Raw genomic sequence first — 23,105 nt, forward strand, 5'->3', positions numbered from 1 at the left:
TTCCATCAGGGGACTAAATAGATTTTTCACATAAAATTACCTATCACCTGCTGCCTATAAAAAGATGTGGCTGTAAACATCCGGGTTTTAACCTCAGGGCTGGAAGCGAGCATCACAAGAAGCAAAAAATTTGTACAGGAAACCTGTCTGGCAAGCTCTTCCTTCCCTGACCTGGCATCCCGGACACCTCCAGCCCCCTGCCAGCTGCTGGAGCAGGGCTGTGCTGTGGATGTGCAGCAAGCACTGCCAGGAAGGCAAGACTCTGTGTGTGTTTGCCCATCATTTAAAGTCAACGTTTCTCACTTCTTTTTTTCCTCTTAAATCAAAGAAGAATTAACCTTTGGGGGGGAAAAGATAAATTAAAAAACCACATGGCCCATCTCTTGCAGTGTTGACACAATAGTTTTCATTTGCAAGCAAATGGAAGTTGAACTTAAACGTCAAATATTCATTTATCAGCATTAACCCAGATGCCCCTTCCCTCTTTGTCCTCATTCACTCAGGCATTTTTCTTGTTTGCCTTTCAGTGGGCTCATGAGTGCGAGTGCAGAGTCATTTCTGTGCCCCAGATTACCCCCTGAACTCCTCTGATCTACCACTTGTCCCCGTGACAGGATTGCCCATTCTAGGCAGCATTTTAAAAAAAAGAAATAGAATCGACTTTCAAAAAGGCTGCTATCCAGGGAGATCCATTCTCATCAGTGGTAAGCCTCACAGAATCTGTTCTTCATTCCTTTTTCATTTGGAAACGTCAATGCATGTTGTCAGAGTGCAATTGTTTTCTTTAATCATCCGCAGCAGTGAAGTACAGTACTCATCTTTGCGGTGAGGAAAAGTCACTTGCTTTATTCATACCCCACTCAATTTCAAGAGGATGCTTTCCAGGCTGGCTTGGCCCTTGGGAATCAAGGCTTATACACTCATCTTTTGTACGAGCAATAAAGATTCTTCCACTGGGAAATTTGGGTTTCTTTTGCTATGGTTGCTGCTGAAGGAAAGGCACAAGCACAAGGACACATCCTAGAAGGTGTCAGAGAAACCTTAAGGAAAAGCCATCAAGAAACCCGGTCATCCTCTTACTTTAGATGCGGCAACTAGAAAAAGAAGAAGGTTGTCGTCTCGATTTTTGTCAAAGCCAGAAAGGCAAACTGCAGAAGGTAGTGGCTTTATCCCTCTCCAGAGCTGTTCCTCGTGCAACAAGCTACTTACAATATTTTCAGTTCAGTAATTGTTGGGTTTTTTCCCCCCCAGCAATCACAAAGAAAAGCTGCTGAAAGGTGCAGGTAATAGACTTCTTAAAGAGCTGTTGACAACTCCGAGGAAACTTTTACATTTTGAATGCATTCTGCCCACATTTCCTGTATTTTCTGTGGTTCTTAAGTTCCTCAATTTAGCACACAAAACTATTTGCATGAAAATAACATCTTGAGAGTTTCTTACAGAAGACATACAATACGTTCCCTTAAAAAAAAAAATACACCACATAATTGTAGAATTATGTGTTGAACATCTCAGGTAGCCAGGCTAAGAGGAGAACGAAGCACAAAACTGATTGCAAACATTTTTCTTTAATTTTAGATCCCATCGAGTTCTCATTCTCCAGCTGCCACTCACAATGGTATTCCTGGATACGCTAATCTAGCGCCATTATCATTCTCTAAAGGCAAGAAGCGCCTTTATTAAAGCAAAGACAAATTAATTTAATGGCTCCACTGCGTTTCTAAATATACATGTAGATTTCCTCTTGACCTACAGAGAGAAAATTCTGTATTGACATATTGGATAAACCCACTCTTGATGAAAGATAAACATCCCATCTGGTAAGCACCTTTTTCCCAAAGTCACAGAGAAATGGCTGGAACCTGTGATGCACCACACAGGTCAGCTGAGTGTTAGCTGAGAGATTAAATCTCTTTCTAGAGGAGATGATCCTCACTAAATCCACCAGACTACAAATTCCACCACGATAAAATGTTTTGGGTAGCCAGCAACTTTCACCTAAGGATGCTGCACTTCCATTCAACATCTTAAATTACACCAGGCAGTAAACAGGACAGTTCAATATGCTCCAGATTAACTAAAAAAACAAAGCCAGAGGGATGTGTTTACCAAATTTTACACTTGCTAGTGTTTCTGGGTGAAAGTCTCACAAAGAGATTGCTCCTAATGCTGGATGTTGGGATGAGCAAGGTATTTTCCAAGTATTTTACTTGCTTAGGTCCTGGAGTCCACATTTCTGCTTCAGAATTCCTAGTAAAGAAGAGGTATCTGGCCTCAAGCTGTGCCAGGGGAGATTCAGGTTGGATATCAGGAAGAATTTCTTCACAGAAAGGGTTGTTAAACAATGGAAGGGGCTGCCTAGGGAGGTGGTGGAGTGACCATCTCTGGAGGTATTCAACTAACAGTTGGTGGCACTCAGTGCTCTGGTCTGGTTGACCAAAAAAACCCAAACAACCTTACCAAAAAAAAACCAAAAAAACAAAAAACACCTCAAAAAAACCCCTAAACTAAACTAAACAAACCACCCACAAAGGATACCAAATCGCTGGAAAGAAGCCCAGGCAGCAACTGGAGTTTTCTTTGTGGACATCCCAGCTTCAACACTGCTTTTCTCACAAACAACATCAAGACCGTCTCCTAAAATAGCACATAGGAAGAACTTCTTTTTGTGTGAACAAATGCCGAATTATCTTGGTGGCTGGCAGTATCCAGCACATCATCACACAAATTCATTTTTAAAAAAAAAATGACAAGGTCACCTCCAAACAACTCTTAAGTAGCTATTCTCATGCAAGTGTTTGTGTGCACAAATGCCAGAAAAACACAAATAACAAGAAGTATAACAAGAAGTATTTTTTACTGAAAGTAAAAAAAAAAAAAAAATCAATTAATTTAAAAACCATTGCAAGTAAAGGAGCTCTCTCCCACGAGGCAGCAGGAGGTTTTTATTTTTTAACACTTCTGACTGTTATTGCAAAGGCAGGAAGAAAAGACAAATTAGAAAGATGAGAAGGTAGCAAAGCACAAGGTCAGCAATAATGTGACTCCAAGATATTACGAATTCAGTCAAGGTTAATCACAGGAGCCAAGTTTTTACCTTGGTGCCTTCACCAGGTGGCTAAACGTGATGTAAGGATTCAGCCCAAGAAACATTAGATTCTCTCATTTCTGCCTCACGGAGAAGTATTTGCAAGGCCCTGGTTAATTAAACTAATAAACCACAAGTGAAAGCCTGGCCTCGTGCCACTTTTTGACAAACACATTGTGCAGGGGTGTCACATTAACAGCCCTTATCCCATCGCGAGGGGATGGGAGCCGGGAGCAGGGAAGGAGCAGCACCGAGGAGAACAAGACAAACCAGCTGATTTTCAATTAAGAGTTGAAATAAAAATGAAGCGCTTTTAGTGCTCGGCCTTCGAACTGCCAATACTCTTGAATAACACAGATACCTGCCGTCCTACAGCCCTGTTAAATCAACTTCATTTGTTTAAAGCAGAGCTCAGCAGCACTTATTATCCAAGCACTGCTTCAAGCATGACTCAACACAGGGAGAAAGCCTTTCGGGGCAAAGGAAAATGTCTCAGAGGGATGCTGGGAGAAAAAAAAATCTCTTTGGACTAGAAATCACTCACCACAGCAGCTTCTGGCCGGGCTCGGAGCATTTGACAATCATCTGTCTGCTCAGGCTGAGGTAGGTCCTAGTTTGTCCCAGGAAAGAATGCTGATGTCCCCGGAGGTTAAGCAGTTGGTGAGGTGTTGAGGTTGGGATTGCAGGCTCCTGGAGAGAGAAACAAACACCTCAGAAGGTGGCCGAGTTCAGGACACCCTAAACATCCTCCTCTGTTACCGCTTCCTCCTTGTTGGCTCTGCGTCTGAAGCCTTTAAAGCACCGCACCTGGTTTTGGCCTGGGGGTTGGAGGTTGAATTTGAAAGATGGGTGCTGATCTCTTTACAAACAACTCGATGGATAGAGAGTCTTTAGGAAAAATGGGTGTTAATGTCCTCTAAGTGCGTCTTAATGCCTGTACCGACCTCAAGCCTAATGGGTTTGGTTACAGAACCCAGGCAGTTTGAACTCCTAAACTTTAGGGTAACAGGAGAAATGGGTCTGCGCAAAGTTTATTGCAGAGCCCAGACAGTCTGAACGTCTGGTGGATCCACAGAACTCAGACAGCCTGAACTTCCGAACTTTGGGGGGAAATGACATGTTGAAGGGCGGGAATATGTGGTAGGTGTTCAGGAAGGCTGTGCCTTCCTAGTACCTCAGCCAGTGGGGAAAGGAAGAGGACAACACGCAGACCGGAGTTTAGGACGAAAGGAGGCTGCACCCTCCAAACAGAGAGAGAAACCACACGGGGGGTATGCCCCAGTGGACTTTCTCCCTTTATTCGAATAACGTTGCAGGACTCCTCTATCTCCTTTGTGGACAGTGGCTTTTCATAGCATGGCTTTTCCGCACAAATTGGACCCCTGTTTTGGTGGGTCATCAGCATCCAAAGTGTCAGTGGGATCCATTGTTGGTGGATGGCTTCAAAGCTCCGCCTCTATATCCATTTCAGTCCCTGTCACATTTCACAGCCTGTCCCTTGTAATTTGGCCACCTCCCACCACAGGTCGACCTGTGCACACGTTGTGCAGATTCCAGCTGTTTCTCTGGGAGTATCCAGGCATCCATTGCCATCTCCCACCTGTACTGACATCTCCTTCCTTACCAGTTCCACCTGGGTGAATGTACCTCAGGCACCTGCTGCTGCTGCCACCTCACTATCCTGTTATTTAGGGCTGAGGGAAGATCCTGGACCTTCTTCACTGCATTTTAAGTGCTCAGGGCTTCACATTTCATTAGTGGTGACTCTTGCCTGTCATTATCTTCTGCTCTAGTTTCTGTATCCAGATCTCTTTGATCCATTTAGTCCAATCCCTAACCCCTCATCTTTTGATGCAACACACAACTAATTCTTTGCAAGAGCCTCTTTCCTTCTGCCAAAGAGCTCTCCAGGAGCAGCTTTGTGTTACAGCCAAACCCATTCAAAGGCCCCTTCACACACTTATCCTGAAGCTCTCTTTCAATCAGTTCTCTTCGTGGAAGTGCTCTTGTCCACACGTGCTTCAGGCTCTCGTGCTCTCCGTACAAAGCCTCTCAGTGCCTCCAGAGTGGGGTTTATGGACCAATGTGCATTAACCTTTCCTCTCAAACCTGAATATGGAAAACCAACGTTATCCCAAAGGCCTAATAACCAGTAGAGAGCAGGAGGAATGGCTGCAGCCTCGCAGTGTTGAGCTGCCTTCTTGGGATGCTTGGATGAGGGAAATAAGCATAGAAGTATTTTGAAAGAGTGCTCCTTCATCTCTCTCAAAACTACCAATAATCAGGAGCTAATTTTCTCTGTCCTGTTAGAGCTTGTTTGACTTCTTGAGAAATTAGTATCTGTCCTTAAGGTTAGGCTGGTAGAAGCACCAGTGATTTTTCAATAGCTCAGCTTCAGGCTTGTAGAACAGCAAAATTATCATCACGTATCATTATTTAAAGCAAAAATAATATGCATTAATATTCTCTGTGATAAATGCAGAAGCACATCTGATAGAATCATATAATATCCAGAGCTGGAAGGGACCCACAAGGATCATCAAGTCCAATTCCTGGCCCTGAACAGGACACCCCAACAATCCCACTCTGTGCCTGAAGAGCATTGTCCAAATGCTCCTTGAACTCTGGCAGGTTTGGGGACATGACCATTCCCTGGGGAGCCTATTCAGTGTCTGACCACCTCACTTCACACTTCTGGATACAAATATTTTGGAAAAAAGCCTGAACTCTTCTGTACTATCAACATAATCCAAAATATGGATCAAACTGGAGCTGTGGCAAAGGAGCAGCACCACAGAAACACATGTAGTTTACTTCTCACCTGCCCCCATGCATCTAAACTTAAATCATTATGAGTGCCTCACAGGAAAGGTGTGGAGGAAATGGCAGCATTCACATCCTGGGTTTAAAACATTTGCCGTCCAACGCTATGTGGCCCTTTCCTTAGAGATGCACCCATGCTTTGGGGAGGGGGAAAAAGGTATGAAGGCATTAAGTGCATAGGAGCACTCTACTCTGCCAGCCACATCAGCCCAAAGCATAGGATGATGCCAAACCAGCCACCCCACTCCGTTCCACTGATGAGCTCCAAACTGCAAAAATTGAGGCTGTGCAAATCACCCCACTCTGTGAGCCCTGCCAGCCCCACAGGACACTCACACAGAGCACTGAGAGGGGTATGCCTTGCATGCTCACCCAGCCTGGGGCTGACACTCTCCGCATGCTGAGGAAAAGGGGGTGTCTCAGCCCTTCATTTCAGAAGCAAGAAGTAGAAAAAGGGAGAAGGCTGCAATTATTATTCGAGGTTTTGGAACCGGGAGGGATGGGGAGGCTGGAAAATGTCACAGAATTCTTGTGGACATGACACAGGCTGGCTCGTGGGCAAATTAATACAACCAAGAGAATTTGCTCAGGCTCATCAGGGTAATGAAATGTGATATCCACTGGAGAAAGCAGGGGCAGGGACAGCTCCACTTTGCTGTAGCAGCGATGCCCTTTAGACAAAAGACTCCCTGGTGAAATGCAAAACAACTCTGGGACAGAGTGTATTCTATCAGGATCCAAGGATAGCAAACCTGTAACCTCCTAAGTAGATCTCTTCTGCTTATTTCTGTGCTGCAGGATGTGCCTAAGAGTATTTGAGGAGCAGGCACTCAGAAAACACTGCCATTTTCCTTTTCTCCTCCCTAACAGTCCTGTTGTTCAGGGTCCAGACCAAAAGGTCTCAACCCAAAAATCCTTGCTAACTACACATGTACAGGCCACATTTATCAGCCACAGGTTCTTTAAGACTGACTTACAGCAACTGCTGGACCATGCAGGGAGGCAAATTCACCTGGCAAACAACTCTGCCCATCCAGACAACTCTTTTCTCCTCCAGATCAACCCAAACCTGCCAGCACTCATTTCCTGTGAGGACAGATAAATTTCAGCTTCTTTTAAACTCTCCTGTTTGAGACCACTGGTTGTTAGGATGGTCTGTGACATCTCAAGACCAGCAAGGAAATATTGCTTGCTAACAAGAGGGACTGCCATTCCCACCTCTTCAGAAATGCTTTTTGATGCTGTCCCTACCTCTGCTCCTATGGCACATCCTTTTAACAGCTCCCAGCCTTCATGACTCTCTCCAGGCTTGCAGACGAAGACTTATCTTTTGAGTTATTATAGTATTTCTGCAAATCAACCTTATTTCAGGGTCCTCTGCCTTATCCTGAGCTCCTCATCTTCTGTCATTACAACCAGATTAATTTTTCTATAAGCAGGACTGCTGGAAAACTCTTTTAGAGGAACTTTAAGGAGATCATAGGAAAGGTTCTCCAAAACAGCTCTATTCTTGCCCTAATATGGTTTGAGCATTATACACACATACAGAGTAGGAAAATTCCCACGACCCTGTGGATAACGCCACCTGAGAACTCGTCTGCGAGTCTGCTGTAGCTCTGAGTAAAAGGGAGTCACCAGACCTAGGGAGAGAAAAAAAACAGGGATCACAGCTTTAACTTCACTTTTCACACTTTCCTTCGCAGAGGAAATGCTGCATTAAGATGTTGGGTGAAGCATAACACATCCCACACTTCCTCTCTCAGCTCAAAACGTGTACCCTTCTGTTACAGAATCCCAAATTGCTGTGCTTGGGCAGGTGATTCATTTATTAAATAATTTCTTTGGTGCTGCCTGGACTTGAATTAATTTTAGTAGATCCATAACCAAAGATGCCAACCCTTGTCCCTGAAAGCCTGAGCTGCTGTGACATTCTGTTTTCCCTGAGACTGTTGCCTCAAAACCATCTCATGGTCCTTGGTACCAGCAATACACAGATATTTGTTTCTCCACACATCTTGTTTTGGCTTTTTAAGGGCTTTAAATAAGCTTTTGCAAAACCATTGACTTTGCAAACAAAGTTTCCACACGGAGCAATTTATTTGCTGCATGGCATCTTAATTTGGATGTGTGTTTTAAGAAGGGTTCTGTGGGCAGCAGCAGCCAGGCTTTGGGAAGTTACATAAATCAGTACATTCACGTCTGTATGTGCTAACAAGGAATGAATGAATGCCTCTTTCCCTTCCAGTTAGCATTTGTGTGTGTCACGAGTGCCGCTCCCTCTCCCCACCTTGCCCACTGTCTTCAGGATAAGACCACAGAAATTGTCATATTGAATTACACTGATAAACCATCCTATTTGGTGCCCTCTCTCCAGTCATACCCCACACCAGCTGCTACAGATTTAACACTCCTGCTAATTGACAGTGATGGAAGAGCACCACCACAAGGGACATATTTCCTTTGCATTAGGGGCCCTCCTCCTTTCCTTCCACATTTTATCACATGGATCTTCATCCTGCCTCACATACCTGTGAATGTTGTACATTGAGAACATCTGCTGTGGGATTTTTGGGAAGGACATGGCAGTATCAGCCACAAAGATGTTCCAAGGGCTGGAGCACCTCTGCCTCAAAGACAGGCTGGGAGACCTGGGGTTGGTCAGCCTGGAGAAGACTCCAGGGAAACCAGAGAGCCCCTTCCAGTGCCTAAATGGGGGTGTATAAAAAGGAGGGAGAATGACCTTTTACATGGGCTGATAGTGACAGGACAAGGGGCAATGATTCTGAACTAACAGAGGGAGGTTTGGAAAGGATATTAGAAAGAAATTGTTCCCTGTGAGGGTGGGGAGGCCCTGGCACAAGTTATCCAGAGAAGCTGTGGCTGCCCCATACCTGGAAGTGTTCCAGGTCAGGTTGGATGAGGCCTGGAGTAACCTGGGATAGTGGAAGGTGTCACTGCCCATGGCAGGAGGGTAGAAAAAGATGGTCTGTAATGTCCCTTTCAACCCAAACTGTTCTGTGATTCTGGCAAAGAGTTTTGCAGTTTGGCACAATAACTGAGTGAACAACTATTGATTCCTGTATTGCCCCTCAGTTGCAGGTGACCAGCTCTTAAACATCCCAAAAAGGGCTACCTACACAAAGGCACAGGGTGACTTGCCAGTGTTGTTCAGTGACTTGAACATCTCGGTTATGTTCTGTCTCTTCTGCAAATGCGAACAGTCCTTGCAACTAAAGCAACCTCAGGAAGGACAATTTAAAAAAATGTGACACTTGCTGTAGCAGGGAGGCCTTCCCTTGCCTCTAATCACTGTCAGAGCCTATCTTCCCAAACCTTCTGTTTGCGCTCAATTGCCCTTCCTACCCGGCTGGAGGCTCCAGGCAATGCACCAGCTCCCACAGACACATGCAAGACCTCCTCCCACCCCAAGGCAAGGGAAGAAGGAGCCAGGCCAGACTCAGCCCAGCTGGAAATCCTCCTGTGCACCGGGCATGCACACAGCCCCGTGACTCAGATGAACAAAACCCATGGATAATTGGATGTTGCAGGGATCCCATGGCAGTGAGGGGATGGGGTTGGGCTGCCTTGCAGAGTTCAGCTTTATCCCTCTGCCAGGAAATTTGAGGCATAATTAAAATGAAATGCTGGTGTCTGTGTTGCACATTGAAATATTGATGAAGGGAGGCATAAAGCATTTTATGAATGCAGGCTTTCATTTTGTGATTTACTGCCCCCAAACATCACTTTCACAGAAACTACTTGGGAAAAAACAGGGAGAGATGAAAGAGCAATAGGGATTTTATTGCTGCAGAAAATGGGAAGGGAATTGGACAAAGTTAAATACAATGTAGTGAGATCGTCTTTGGCTCTGAACTTCAGATACAGCAGGAACTGACTCACACCTGGAAAAGGTCTTCTGAGGTCTATGGACATTTTTTTCCCCCTTTCCTTGTGCCATAGCAATGCTAGGAAGGGGCTACACTGCTTTTAACTGGAGTTAAAAAGAGGTCAAGCCCCTATTTATGAGACTTGGAGTGAAGTACTCAAAGCTGTGTGGGAAGGCACAGGAAGGACTCTCCATCACCTTTACCTGCCACTCTGTCTTTATTACTCAGCCCTACCAAGTACAGTTCAGCCAAAGGGAACTGGCTCCATCCTTATTTCAAAAAAAGGAATGAGGAAATATTCAGAGAGTATTAAATTAATGACTTAATTACAGCACAGACTAAGACAGAGGCCTTTGCTGTAGCAACAGGAGCAGCTAACTCTGCCTGAAGTTTATTTGCCACAGAAATGAGTGGCAAATTTGCCTCCAGGATGAGAGAAATCCCACATCTGAGTCAAAGACGAGACATTCACTGAAGCACATGAGTCTGTAAGCTGGCATTCAACCTACCCAATCCCAGGCTTCTTGCTCCCAGTCCCAGCCACTGTCAGGTCCAGCTGAGGTCACGGACAGACCCTGGTGGAGCAGTTCAACACAGCCAGGGGGTGAGATAAGGTGCCCAAATGCTTCACTTCAAGGGTCTCTGCTGGTTTGGGCTCAGCCTAGCTCCAACAACTGGAATATTCTCTTGCTACTTGATGAAGGCATAACCTTGTCTCATTTATTTTAATTCCCTTTTCTTCAAAATATGAAGTTCATTAGACTCAGCTTTACATTTTCTACCTATGTTTCTTTCAAGTTCCATTTCCTCTGCTAAGCTTAAGAATTTGGCTTTCTGAGCCAACTTAAAACCATTAAATTTTGACTGTTCATTTGAATTCAACTGTTTACAGGTACAGCTTTGAACCCTTGGCACAAACCAGCTGTTGTCCCACAAGCTGAGGCAGAAGAGGGAAAAAAACAGAAGCAAAACCAACCACATTGAATATTCAAAGCTGGCTGGGTGGAAGAGCCTTTACTCATCTGGTGAAAATACTTTTTGTTTTAAGGTTTGAGTCTGTTTTAACATAGAGATGGGATTCATCCAACAGGGCAACTTCCTTGCAAGATGAATTTTTATATTCTGAGCTCCCTTTACAAGTAATTCACTCAGAGCCATGCAACAAAACACTTTATGAAGCCCCTCAATTTACTGGTTCCTCAGCAGAAAATATCAGCAAGAGATCACTGGAAAATTAAATATATGCACATCTTGAGAAAAACAGTAAGTGATAGATACCACTCAATGAAGTTTTATATGACCAGTTGCTGTTGGTGGGTATGTGATTTAAAGGTTGCATTAAATATCTGAAGCTTTAACTAATCACTGTATAAATAACTTACAGTGGTGGCTCCAGGCAAACGACTGCTTTTCATCTTCTCAGACCTCTATGAACAGAGGTGGATTCAAATTAAGATCTACAGGAGGACAGAAGAAAAAAAACTAATTCTAGGAACACTGTTGGAAAACCAGAGAGCAAGCCTGAGTACAGCAGCCTGCAAAGAGCAAAATTATCATCTGTTGTTCATCTCCAACACTCACGACACCACAGGAAGTAAGGCCCAAAAGGTCTGAGATACACAGGGAATTTATCCGCTGTGCAATCCTTCTCTGGGTCATCCATGGGATTGTTAACAGCAGACAAATCCGCCACCCCCAGGACATTCATGGGGGATTGGAGGATCACATTGTGTAACCCAAGAGCAGAGGACAAACTTCAACATCTCAGGAGGTCTCACTGAGTCCTTTTAGCTCTTCAATTTAAATAACTTTAATCTGACAAAAGGAGGAATTGCTTCAGGGCAGATTCACCTGGCAAGAAGGAAATTACACGACTTCCCAACACGACCAAGTATTTGCCATGTTGCAGGAATGTTCAGGAAATAACCTCATGGATGAGTGTTGGGGTTTTAGGAGCTCTCCTGGGGTGTTTTTTCGGTTAAAGGAATTTTTGCCCCTACATGTTGCTAGGGGAACAAATGACTGGATACTTCAGAAAAACAAAAGAGCTGGCTGCTCTTTTTCTTTCACCTGGGTGTGTGGGCAGTTCGGTCTCCTTCATTCGGACAGAGAGGGAGTCTGCTTTCTTCGGCTGCTTTTCCTTTCTGCTGGAGAAGCCCCAGGATCCCAAGCCCGCCTTCCCTGCCCCTCTGGGAGCTGGGCCGTGGCCACCCTGCCTCTGTTGTTGCTTTGAGCCTTCGCTACGTTGTAGCCCTGCTCACTCTGCCTGCCCAGACCTCCGGGGGGGTTCCCTGTTTGAATACATCGCGTCTGCCACCCGGGATTTGTGTTCGTACCTGCTGCTCCAGCCTGCCGTTCCAGCCTGCTGTCCCCGAGGGTCCGGCCGGACACCGGGATCGGCTGCCCAGGGGTTTGTGAAGCCTTTGTTCCATCCCTCCCTGGGATCCCAGAGCACCGGTGCTGCGTGCTCCCCGAGCTCGCTCCGGAGCGCCCCCTGCAGCCGCGGGGGAACCATCGCACCTGCCCTGCTCACCGGGAGCCGCCAGCGCCCCTGCCGGCTGCGAGCGGAACTGCACCCGAGGGGAAAGGGCCTGACAGCCGAGAAGGCTGGGACTGGGTTTGTGGTTCTGTTTGCTGTTACTGCCATGGTTATTGCTGTTTGTTTGACTGGTTATACACATATAGATATATAATAGTAAAGAACTGTTATTCCTATTTCCCACATCTTTGCCAAAAAGCCCCTTGATTTCAAAATTATAATAACTCGGAGGGAAGGGGGTTGCATCTGCCATTCCAAGAGAGGCTTCTGCCTTCCTTAGCAGACATGTGTCTTTCAAACCAAGACAACGAGCAAGGACAGCAATATCCTCTCATTTTGGGGAGCAAGGGTGAGCACACAGCCATGGCTTCCCAGGAAAACACCAGATGTTTGGCTGGCTCAGGAAACACTTCCAAAACATTTCCTCCTTCCAAGTTTTGAGGTTATGCATACAGGTTTGGACAATATAGGATTACCTGTGTGCACATGTGGCTCCACCACTGGCCAAGTGAATTGTTAGGAGGAAGAAGGTAACTCGGACATCGATAAATATCGCTCTTCATTTTCTCTCCTTCATGACCCAAGAGACATTATTGGATTCCTTACAAAACAAGGATAATCATATCCTATTTATCACCTCTAAAGAGCATCCTGTCTCCTTTTTCCCCTAGGATAGTCACTTGGGATAAGGAGAGGAGCTGAAGCTACTGGCCATCTTCTCCTTTAACCAAGACACAAAGGGCAGGGAAGGGAAGAAAGAAAAATATCATCAAGGTCAGTTTTCACTAGGATGAGGAAGGAAAGTGCCCTTTTACTGACACTTTTGGCTCCTGCTCCTGATGTTGAAATCCAAAAGCGAATGAAGATAGATGGGTTCATCCATACTGTTGGGGTCTGGATACTAATGAATATTATTTAATGGTCAAGAGCTGTCATGGGGCACATTGATTAATTAGCAGAGTTAGGAGGAGAGTGACTCCACCAGCATATCAGCTACTAATAATAGAACCCAAAACAGTCAGGAAACATAGCCAAAAGGATGAGGCAACTGCAGGCTCTCAGCTCACCTTCACCACAAGAAACAAAGGCAAAAAACTCTTCCAGATGGATTTTTTGCATTTCTTGCCTCCTGCTAGGAAGAGATGTGTTGTTACAGGGCCAAGTGTCCTCAGGAAGGACCAGTGGGGGTGGAGATGAACGTGGCCATGGATCAGTGCTGGGAGAGGTCTGCAAACAGATGCTCCTTTTCCCAAAGGATTTGCTGTTTCCTTTCTGCAAGGGGATCTACCCCTCTTTCAGACCTGACAAGAGACCTCAGCACAGCCCCCCTTTACAACAACTTTCTACCTTTTGAGGATACAAACTTTTACTCTGAATTGAGTCTTAAACACGTTGAGGTCCCAATTTCTCCCTGCTTCATTCCCTACCTCTACAAATAAAATCTCCTCACATCCATTTTGTCTTGGTTTGAAAGACAGGTATCTGCCAAGGATGGCAGGAGTCTTCCTTGAAATGAAAAAAAAAAAAAAAATGCAATCCCCCCTCCCTCCAAGTTATTATAATTTTGAAATTAAGGGACTTCCAGGCAAAGAGATGAGGAATAGGAATAAAAGTTATTTATTTATTTATATATATAAAACAAGGCAAGCAAACAACAATATCTATGGCAGTAACAGCAAACAGAAGCACAAACCCAGTCCCAGCCTTCTCGGCTGTCGGGCCCTTTCCCCTCGGGTGCAGTTCCGCTCGCAGCCGGCAGGGGCGCTGGCGGCTCCCAGTGAGCAGGGCAGGTGCGATGGTTCCCCCGCGGCTGCAGGGGGCGCTCCGGAGCGAGCTCGGGGAGCACGCGGCACTGGTGGCCTGGGATCCCAGGAATGGATGGAACAAAGGCTTCACAAACCCCTGGGCAGCCGATCCCAGTGTCCGGCCGGACCCTCGGGGACAGCAGGCTGGAGCAGCAGGGACGAGCACAAATCCCGGGTGGCAGATGCGATGGATCAAACTCCAGAGCTGCAGCGGAACCTCCGGAGGTCTGGGCAGGCAGGGCGTGCGGAACTACAGAGTAGCGAAGGCTCGAAGCAACGACAGAGGCAGGGCGGCCACGGCCCGGCTCCCAGCAGGGCAGGGAAAGGCGGGCTTGGGAATCCCAGGGTTTCTCCGGTAGAAGGAAGGCAGTCGAAAAAAAACCAGAAACTTGCAGTGCTGACGAATTCTTTCCAGCCTTTCTCTCCACCGGAACTCGGAGAGCTACACCCACAAGCCCAGGTGACAAAGAGTAGCCCATTGGACCCCTCCCTCTATGGTCAGGTCTTTTGTTTCTCCCAAGCACCCAGCAATTTGTCACCCCAGCAACATATAAGGGAAAAATTCCTCAAGTAAAAAAAAGAACAGAAGGGGAACTCCCAAAACCCCAACACATTTCAAGCATAATCTACTCAAAACATGAAACCTTTCTCCCTGTGTGTCTACACAGCCTGGGGGGGGGAAAAAAAAAAAAAACCACAAACCAACAATCCCACAACAAGCAGCTTGTTATAGAAATTTTCTACACTACTGTAAAACAAACCAAAACACAAATTAACAAAAGTGACCTCTTGGAGAGGAGAGCTGCACTTAAGCTTCCCAGGTGTCTGGAGAAGTGCAAGGAATGATGATGAAATAGCTATATCATATATACACACATTTGTTAGAGCACACACTGACACAGCTGGGAGACACTGACAGCTCTGCAGAGTAAGACTAATTTCTAAGCACTGAAAATCATCTTGGTGGAAGGCTTAGGAGTAAAAATTATCCAGCCAATCTGACAGTGGTCATAATTTTGGCATCTAACATCTCAGTCATGCCTGAGCCACAAATTATCTTTCTGCCTCAGCAGAAAACAGAGGTTTTCATGCTTTTTGTTGACATAGCAGACTTGATCACTGACTACAGAGGTTAGGAAAATAAGACAGGTGGCTTTTGCACTATGCTTACTGCCAGTGAAGACAGAGGCATAGGGCAAAGAGGGGAAAGGTCCTGACCTGTTCTCCACTTTGCTGGTTTCCTGCAAGCTCTAAAATACCCTTTCTGGAGCTCTGTAAGGAAAAACCACAATTCTACATGCTAAAGTGCAACTAAATCTGCCAGCAGTGTAAATGGAAGCAAGTGAAATAAAAGCCAGTCTAGTCACCCTTAAACTAAAACTGGTGTATATCTCAGGTTGCCCCTCAAATTTCATCAGAAGATGGTACCACAAAAACAGCAAGAAACTTCCCCAACTCCTCCCTCCTGGTTGGTGACTTCTGGCAACGAACACCCAAAATGTGCCCCAGAACCACAGCACCTAGAGTCAGACTTCTTTGATTTGTAGCCCACAAACCAGCAGGTTTGTAGCCGATATTTTAAAGCATTAATTAATGAAAGCTATACACCACTAATCAAAATGGGAGCCTGATGCTGCAGTCCACACTTAAGCTCCAGACACAACAATTCAGATCCCAAATTTTGCTGTGCAGATGAAGTGGGTAAGAGACACTGGGTGGGCTCTCACTCCTTCCCCCTCACAACAGCCACACCTGTGCACTGGAGAACTGCAGCAGAACCAGGAGGGTGCCCAAAACTGCAATTGCTTTCAAATATCATAGTTCTCCCTCCTGCCCTATGCTGAATTTGCCTACAAAAGCAAGACTGAATTTCCAAGGAGCTATTGGGGTGAGGCACTCTCAAACCCTTCAGCTGATTTAAGGCACCCATCAGTCATATAAACCTGCTTAAGAAGGCAGAGCAGCTGCAGTCACCAGGCTTGAGTGAATCAGCCTCACCTGCTCCACTGTGCATCAGAAGAGACGGCTGAGTTATCACAGAGCTCCTTGTGGCCTCAGGCTCAGGTCTGCAGCAACACCACCACAGAACTTCTATTTATTTCCATGCTAGGCATTTATTGTAAACTGCTGATTGATACATGGAGGAAAACACTCCCTTCACTGACTGATGCCACTGCTACTGCCTACAGTTGCTTTTTGATCCTGCTGGCTTTAGTCCTTGCTGTCATGGTGGTCAATATCACAATCTCCTACTTGCCCTGGAGCTCTTCATCCTTTTTGTTATTGCAATGGGAATAGGAGTTTGGGGAGAAAAGTTCGTGTTTTGTTCTCCCTCTTCTTCTGCCCTTGGCCTTCTTTACTTTCCATTTTGTCCAAAGCCACTAATGAGTTCTCCTCAGCCTGATGATACATCAGAGGTAGATTCCCCAATACACCCTCACACTGGAAACCCTCCCATCCCATGAACAAACATTGTCTGCCCCTGTGGGACACACTCCTACTCTTCTCCTTCCCTTTGTGTGACCAGCATGAGAACCAGCCTCTCCAAGGACAAGGACTTTCTGAGGGGCTCATGGCTGAGAGAAATCCTACAAGACACAGGCCCCTAGAATGGTTTGGGTTGGAAAGGACTTTAAAGATCATCCAGTTATACCCCATGCCATGGGCAGGGACACCTTCCACTAGACCAGATTGTTTCAATCCCAAACCAACCTGGCCTTGGACATCTCTAGGGATGGGACAGCCACAGCTTTTCTGGGCAACCTGTGCCAGGGCCTCACCACCCTCACAGGGAACAATTTCTTCCCAATATCTCATCTAAATCTTCCTAACATCTAATCTAAATCTATTCCCTTCCAGAAAACAGTTGGGTCTCTTTCCCAGCACTACAACACTGTCACCAACATCTTCACTCCCCATGGTGCCTCGAGCAGGCAACAGCAGCAGCAGTTGTAGTGAAAGCTCTCTTGCCACAGGACATTAGCTCTGAGATGATAACACAGGACAGCTGGTGCCACCAAGCAATGTCCTGCAGGAGCTCACAGCACCAGCAATTTTCTACTCTGGATCAGAAACAATCACCTCCCTTTCTCCTTCCTCCCCTCCAGCTCCAACACTTCAGTTTTGCAAGGTCATAAACATTGAGGAATAATTTCCAGGTCCAAGGCACTACTCAGACAACCTTCTACAGCACTTCAGAGGGATGTCAGCAGAAGTCCAAGAGCTGAAACAAACCACTGTGAGTGACAGGTCCCTCCTTTTGAGCCCAAAACCCTTCCAAGCAATACAAAGCTGTCACAGAGGGAAGCGGAGCTGGCTGAAATCACACACAGCTCCATTTTGCTGTAGCACATCCACAAACTTCCCAGCCCAGTGAGGAAAGGGCAGTCAATAACTAACTCATGTAAGCACAAGTTAACTATTGGGAGACAGCAAATGTTAGTTCAGACAGAAGATGTTAATTACAAAGCCTGAGAAGCCGAATTCACCTTAATCTTGTCAAGATAGAGGGGACAAGGATCATCTCAGAGACTGCTGAATCACTCCTCAAAGGACTACGCATTCCCAGGGAGAAAGGTGAAAAGGGCACTGTGAGGAAGACTACTGATCTTCATCAGAAAGACCCCCGAGGAAGAAGAGGAACCTTCCTCAGTTCGACCACCAGGACACACATACAGCGCATGCATGACCTGTATGCTAATGATATTAATGACTTCCGAGAAATAATTTGTATAACCACGCCTGTCCCAAGGAATGTGATGAATATTCATAATTTAACCCTTAATACCGTGTTGTAGGGAGCACCGGTGTGTGTGTGTTTGGAGGAGCGATCCGAATAAACCAAATACCCACTTCTCTGTCTCTGAAGTGTCTCCTGGCCCGGTTTCAGCGCGATTCACCAGGCTATGAATCAATGGCACTTTGTAGAATTTCTTCTCTCCCCTCCTCACTGTGCCTGCCTCCAGAATTCTTTATCCCCAGACTTTGAAGCAAGCTGCTACATTATCTAATTCGCTACCCCCAGCAGTTGAGGCACAGTGGCATTTTGGGTTCTTAAGATTGCCACGTACACAATTTTCCCAGTAATTTTGATCCTGCTTCAAACAAACAGTGCAGACAGCGTAGTCCAGTGGTCCTTCCCACTAATAGCAAGAACAAGCAGAGCAGACAAATTCAGTTTCTGAGAAGCAGCACAAAGCTCATTAGGCTGAGGAGGAAGAGAGGTGGTAATGTAAACAAGAGAGTAACCTCACCAAAAGAGTATGTTTAACGCTAACAAGGAAAAAAAAATTCAGTGCTGCACCTGACATGAATATCATGAGTTTCCAGTAGCAGGTTCTGCACTAGGAAAAATGCACAATTCGACAATGTATCTCCAGCAGCTCCCTGTACACCACGCTCCACGCCTGGATACTACCATGTGCTCCCAAACTTCCCCAGCTCACCTCCTGGGAGGGCTGCAGATGAAGCTGAGCACCCGAGCACACTCCCACAGACAATCCGTGACAGACAGGCATACCCCCCAACCAGCGGGGGACCATTTATCACAAAAAAACCAAAATTACTCCATCTGCTTTCTCAGCCCTGATCCGGGGGGGGGGGGGGGGGGGGGGGGGAACCACCAAAAAACAAACAAAAACCCCCCCAACACTACAATGAAACAGCACCCAAAGGCAGATCTAGGAAATAAAATTCACAACGCTACCGTACAGCAAAGCTTCTGGAGTTGGCCCCTGTCCCGTTTAGCACCTCATCACGTGCCACAGCGCATAAACTGCTTCTCTGTCTCCAAGGAAACCGCTGCCTTAGCATATCTTTTCTCCTCTCACCATGTCCTGTATGTTACAGTCACTCCTTCCTTCTAAAGCATCCCCAGGTGTTAAATACCTCACTAATCTCTGAGCAACTGTTCTCATCTGGCTTTGGAGCCTGATGTTTCTGGTTCTGATCAGAGGGTTTGTTTACTCAAAAGCTTCCCTGCCTTCTCTAATCCTGCCCAATAAAACATTTGTATAGACAGACCTCACCTTTACATCCACACCCAGGGCCCCTCTCTTGTCCCTTTACTGCTTTTTTTCTGCAATTGCAAAGCTGGGAATAAAACCCGAGGACTTCCAGGACTTGAAAACAGCAATGGCGGCCAAATTATATGGGGACAAGATTTTAGCAGAGCCTGTTGCAATAGGGACCCACAAACTGGACAGGGTCTCTTCATCAGAAACTGGAGTGACAGAACAAAGGGGAATGGTTTAATACTAAAAGATGAGAGATTTAGAGGGGATATTGGGAAGAAATTCTTCTGTGTGAGGGTGGAGAGGGACTAGAACAGGTTGCCCAGAGAAGCTGCGGCTGCCCCATCCCTGGAAGTGTCCAAGGCCAGGTTAGATAGGGCTTGGAGCAACCTGAGATAGTGGAAGGTGTCCCTGCCCACGGCAGGGGGTGTAACTGGATGATCTTTAAGGTCCTTTCCAATGCAAACCATTCCATGATCTCCAGCAATCTGGCTGGAGAGACACCCTCAATGCAAGCATGTCGCAGCAATGGCACCGATGCTTTGGAACACACCAAAGGATCTGGAAATGCTTCTCATGGGAAACAACTTGATCCCGAAGGTCCAGCTGAAAAGCCGCTTCACAGAGCACAGCCACACTTTCGCAGGGGTGGCAGTGCCAGGAACCACTGCCGGTTTTTGGGATCAGGCAGGTTTCTGAGAGCCCTCATCCTGTGCCCTCCTGCAAGGGACTGCCGTCTCAGGCACACCTCTGGTTTTCCAGCATTTTCCTGACCCCTAGTGACAAGATGTGGCTGTACAGCAGCCGCCTAACATGCAGTGCCGAACTCTCCCTGAATAAATAAGGAACAAAACTCTTTAACATGGGAAAACGGTTTCCAGATCTGTCAAGATACTTACCCTCTGCAACCCCTGCAAATCTGCCAGAAAATCCAACCGGTTTAGCAAAGAGATTCAAATTTGGACTGGAAGTCAGAAAACAAGCTGAACGAATACAAGAAGCTTCCCTTGCACCGGGCTCCAGCTGTGCCCAGGGAACCCAAGTTACAGGACTAATCCATCAGCAAACCAGACAAAACAAGGGATGGGGAGAAGGCAGTTTTGATGGACTGCCTTCCCCCGGGGCAAATGCATCCTGTTGCAGGGACCTGGGTGACCTTGGCAAGGCCACAAACTCCATGATCTCACCACTGTCTGCTACGGACCATGGAGCAAACTCTTGGGAAGCTGGAGGACAAGACCTGTGATACAGGGGTACATTAGCTGCCAGGACCCAGGGCCCTTGTTTTTGGTTTCAAGGGCAAACACAGAGTCCAAACAGGATTATTCTGTCCCAACTCTGAGTTTCCAAATCTAAACCATGCCAGGTTTCTCCATGCATTGGCTTGGAACAGGCGGTGTCCTCCAGCACTGTTACAGCGGGGGATTACTGCAACACACGTATCAAACAACAAGGCCCATGGAAAAGAAATATATATGGACTGATTCTTGGTAGATGTTTCAGAGAGATGTTTATTTCTCCAGCCGCGTGGCCGGAGCTCTGCCGAGGAACTGCGGCAATCACGGGACCCGAGGGGGAACACAAAACAACCAATGGGGAACAAGGCTGACCAGGGGCCAGGGAAACCCCGTGCCTCCCCCCAGGGCCCCTCTCCCAGGACCACATGGCAGGGGGAAGGGACCCCGACACAGCACCAGTCTGACACAGAAGGGATCCACAGCAAAGTGCTTTTGGATACTTCGGACAACCCAGGTTTGCATCATCCTCCTCTGGGAAACCTCCCTTCAATGAAACACTGCTCACTCCTGTATGCTCTGATATCCCTTGGAAAACAGTCACCTCCCACTTTGGGATTCATGTTTTCAACCTATTAGAAGTGGTTATGCCATTTTATTGCTATTTTTCCACCTTATTTTCCATGCAGGGTACCTGCACTCTGCCTGACACAAAGAACCTTCACCTAACACCCACTGTGAGCAGAACAAAGCCCCAATTTCTGCCAGCCTCCAATTTATTTTGTTCATTGCTCTGAGGGCCTCACTGATTTTGATAAAACACTGCTACAAGAGGAAATCTCACACATAATTAATTAATGCTTCATTTCTGTTTATTGGGCCCTTTTGTCACACCTGCCATAAACCCCCCCCCTCCCCCAGTGCTAAACAAACTCTTTAATTAAATCTATTGTGCCATGAGAGCAATGCTTCAGATTGCAGATGATGAAGGAGTTTGGCCCACCCTGGCTTAAAACACCCTTTGGGTCACAGCTTCTCTGGGCTACCTGTGCAAGGGCCTCCCCACCCTCACAGGGAAGAATTTCTTCCCAATATCCCACCTATCCCTGTCCTTTGGCAGTGGGAAGCCCTTCCCCCTTGTCTTGTCCCTCCAGGCCTTGTCCAAAGTCCCTCTCCAGCTCGTTGGAGCCCCTTTGGGCACTGATTTGCTGTTCTTGTTTGCTCCTCTCACAGAAAGACAGACTGGGAGAGCTGGAGGTGTTCAGCCTGGAGACCCAAACCAACCAAACAACACTTGTTGCTCTGTTGGGCCATCAAAATGGTTCAGGGAAAGTGAAATGAGGAGGGAGGGCAAAATTCAAAAAGCAAATATTGAGATGGGAGACAGAACACTGCTCTCAAGCAAAGCAGCTTTCAGGGTCCGATATATTTCGTTAAAAAGTTATTGACAAAATATCCGTAGGTGAGTGATATGAGACCTCCCTCCAAATATGCAGAATCCTGTACACGTGTGGGTTTAGCTGCCACCAAAAGCAGCACAACTCTAAAACAGACAAAATGGAGAGGGAAAAAGAGCAAAAATCCAGTAAACAGGTTCACCCCTTGCACAGGGTGAAAACTGCTCTGAGCAAACACCTTGCCCAACGCCCTCAATTAATCATTAAAAACAAACCTAAAGGGTCCCATCTCAGAAAGGGAAATTAAAGCTGTGCAAATCGGGAACTTAGACATTCAGAAGTTTGAGTCAGCCAAAGGATTTCCCTGGACACAATTCCACAGTGTAGAGTGAGGAAAATCACGGCTGCCCTGTTGTTGTTTTTCAGGATCAGCCCATCCCTGTGCAAGAGACCCCTCCCATGGAAGGTTGGCAGTTAAGGCTGGATTTATCACCCAGGAGAGAAAATGCCATTACAAAGGAGCTGAGCAATGAGAAGACAGTGTAAGGAATCCTATTTCTCCTCATGTTCTCAACCTCTAGAGAGCTGAGGTGGCCATCAGTTACTCTGCACTGGCAGCACACGTGTCAACAAGGGAAATAGGATCAGCTCCCAGGTAGGCTGGAGTAAAATCCAATGGAGCAAAAGCCAGGTAACATGAGGGATTTGCTTCCTGCCCATCTCCAGATCAATAGGGAGGCCAACAGAGGCACTGTTACCCAGCCCAGCTGCCCTCAGTTCACCTGCTCAAACTATTATTTACAGGGACACTTCTGCTGGACTGTGATGAAACTGTCAATCTTGCAATTCCAACTTAGGCCAAGAAAATATTCTGCTGGCCTTTCTCAACCTTACAAGCAACCCCACTTCCTGATTTCATTGCTGGAAACCTCAGAGCACACCTCCTCCTGCCATCCATAGCAAAGCTTCCAGCCTTGCATCTGCACGTAATTTTTTTCTTCTGAGGTGCTTCATTGCTCTCCAAGTCTTTTCTCCCCAAACAGACACTCAGTATCTCCCAGGACACAAAAGATGCTCATTTTTCCTTTTCATTACCCTGGCAAACAAACCTACAGAGGGGAAAAAAAAAAAAAAAAAAAAAAAAAAAAAAAAAAAAAAAAAGAAGGATTTACTTCCCTCTATCTTGCCCACAAGAGTATATACAAGGGATGTTATGTCACAATGTATTTAAAAAAAATCTGGAATTAATTGCTTCAAAGGTGAAAAAAGCCATGAGGGAATAGCAGGGGGCTAAATTTCTGTGTACCACATACACCAGT

The 23,105-nt window shown here is 46.3% G+C and overlaps 1 long non-coding RNA gene across 1 annotated transcript; it reads right to left on the minus strand.

The window, feature by feature from the left end:
- Positions 1-682: 682 nt before the first annotated feature.
- LOC125329785 lies at positions 683-22,821 on the minus strand. Its single transcript, XR_007205273.1, has 4 exons — positions 21,456-22,821; positions 8,292-8,301; positions 6,284-6,288; positions 683-694 (listed from the first exon to the last, which is right to left on the minus strand). It is a non-coding gene; the product is annotated as an uncharacterized LOC125329785 (long non-coding RNA).
- Between the last annotated feature and the right edge of the window lie 284 nt (positions 22,822-23,105).

Source organism: Corvus hawaiiensis, chromosome 8, assembly GCF_020740725.1.
Source record: "Corvus hawaiiensis isolate bCorHaw1 chromosome 8, bCorHaw1.pri.cur, whole genome shotgun sequence".
NCBI lineage: Eukaryota > Metazoa > Chordata > Aves > Passeriformes > Corvidae > Corvus > Corvus hawaiiensis.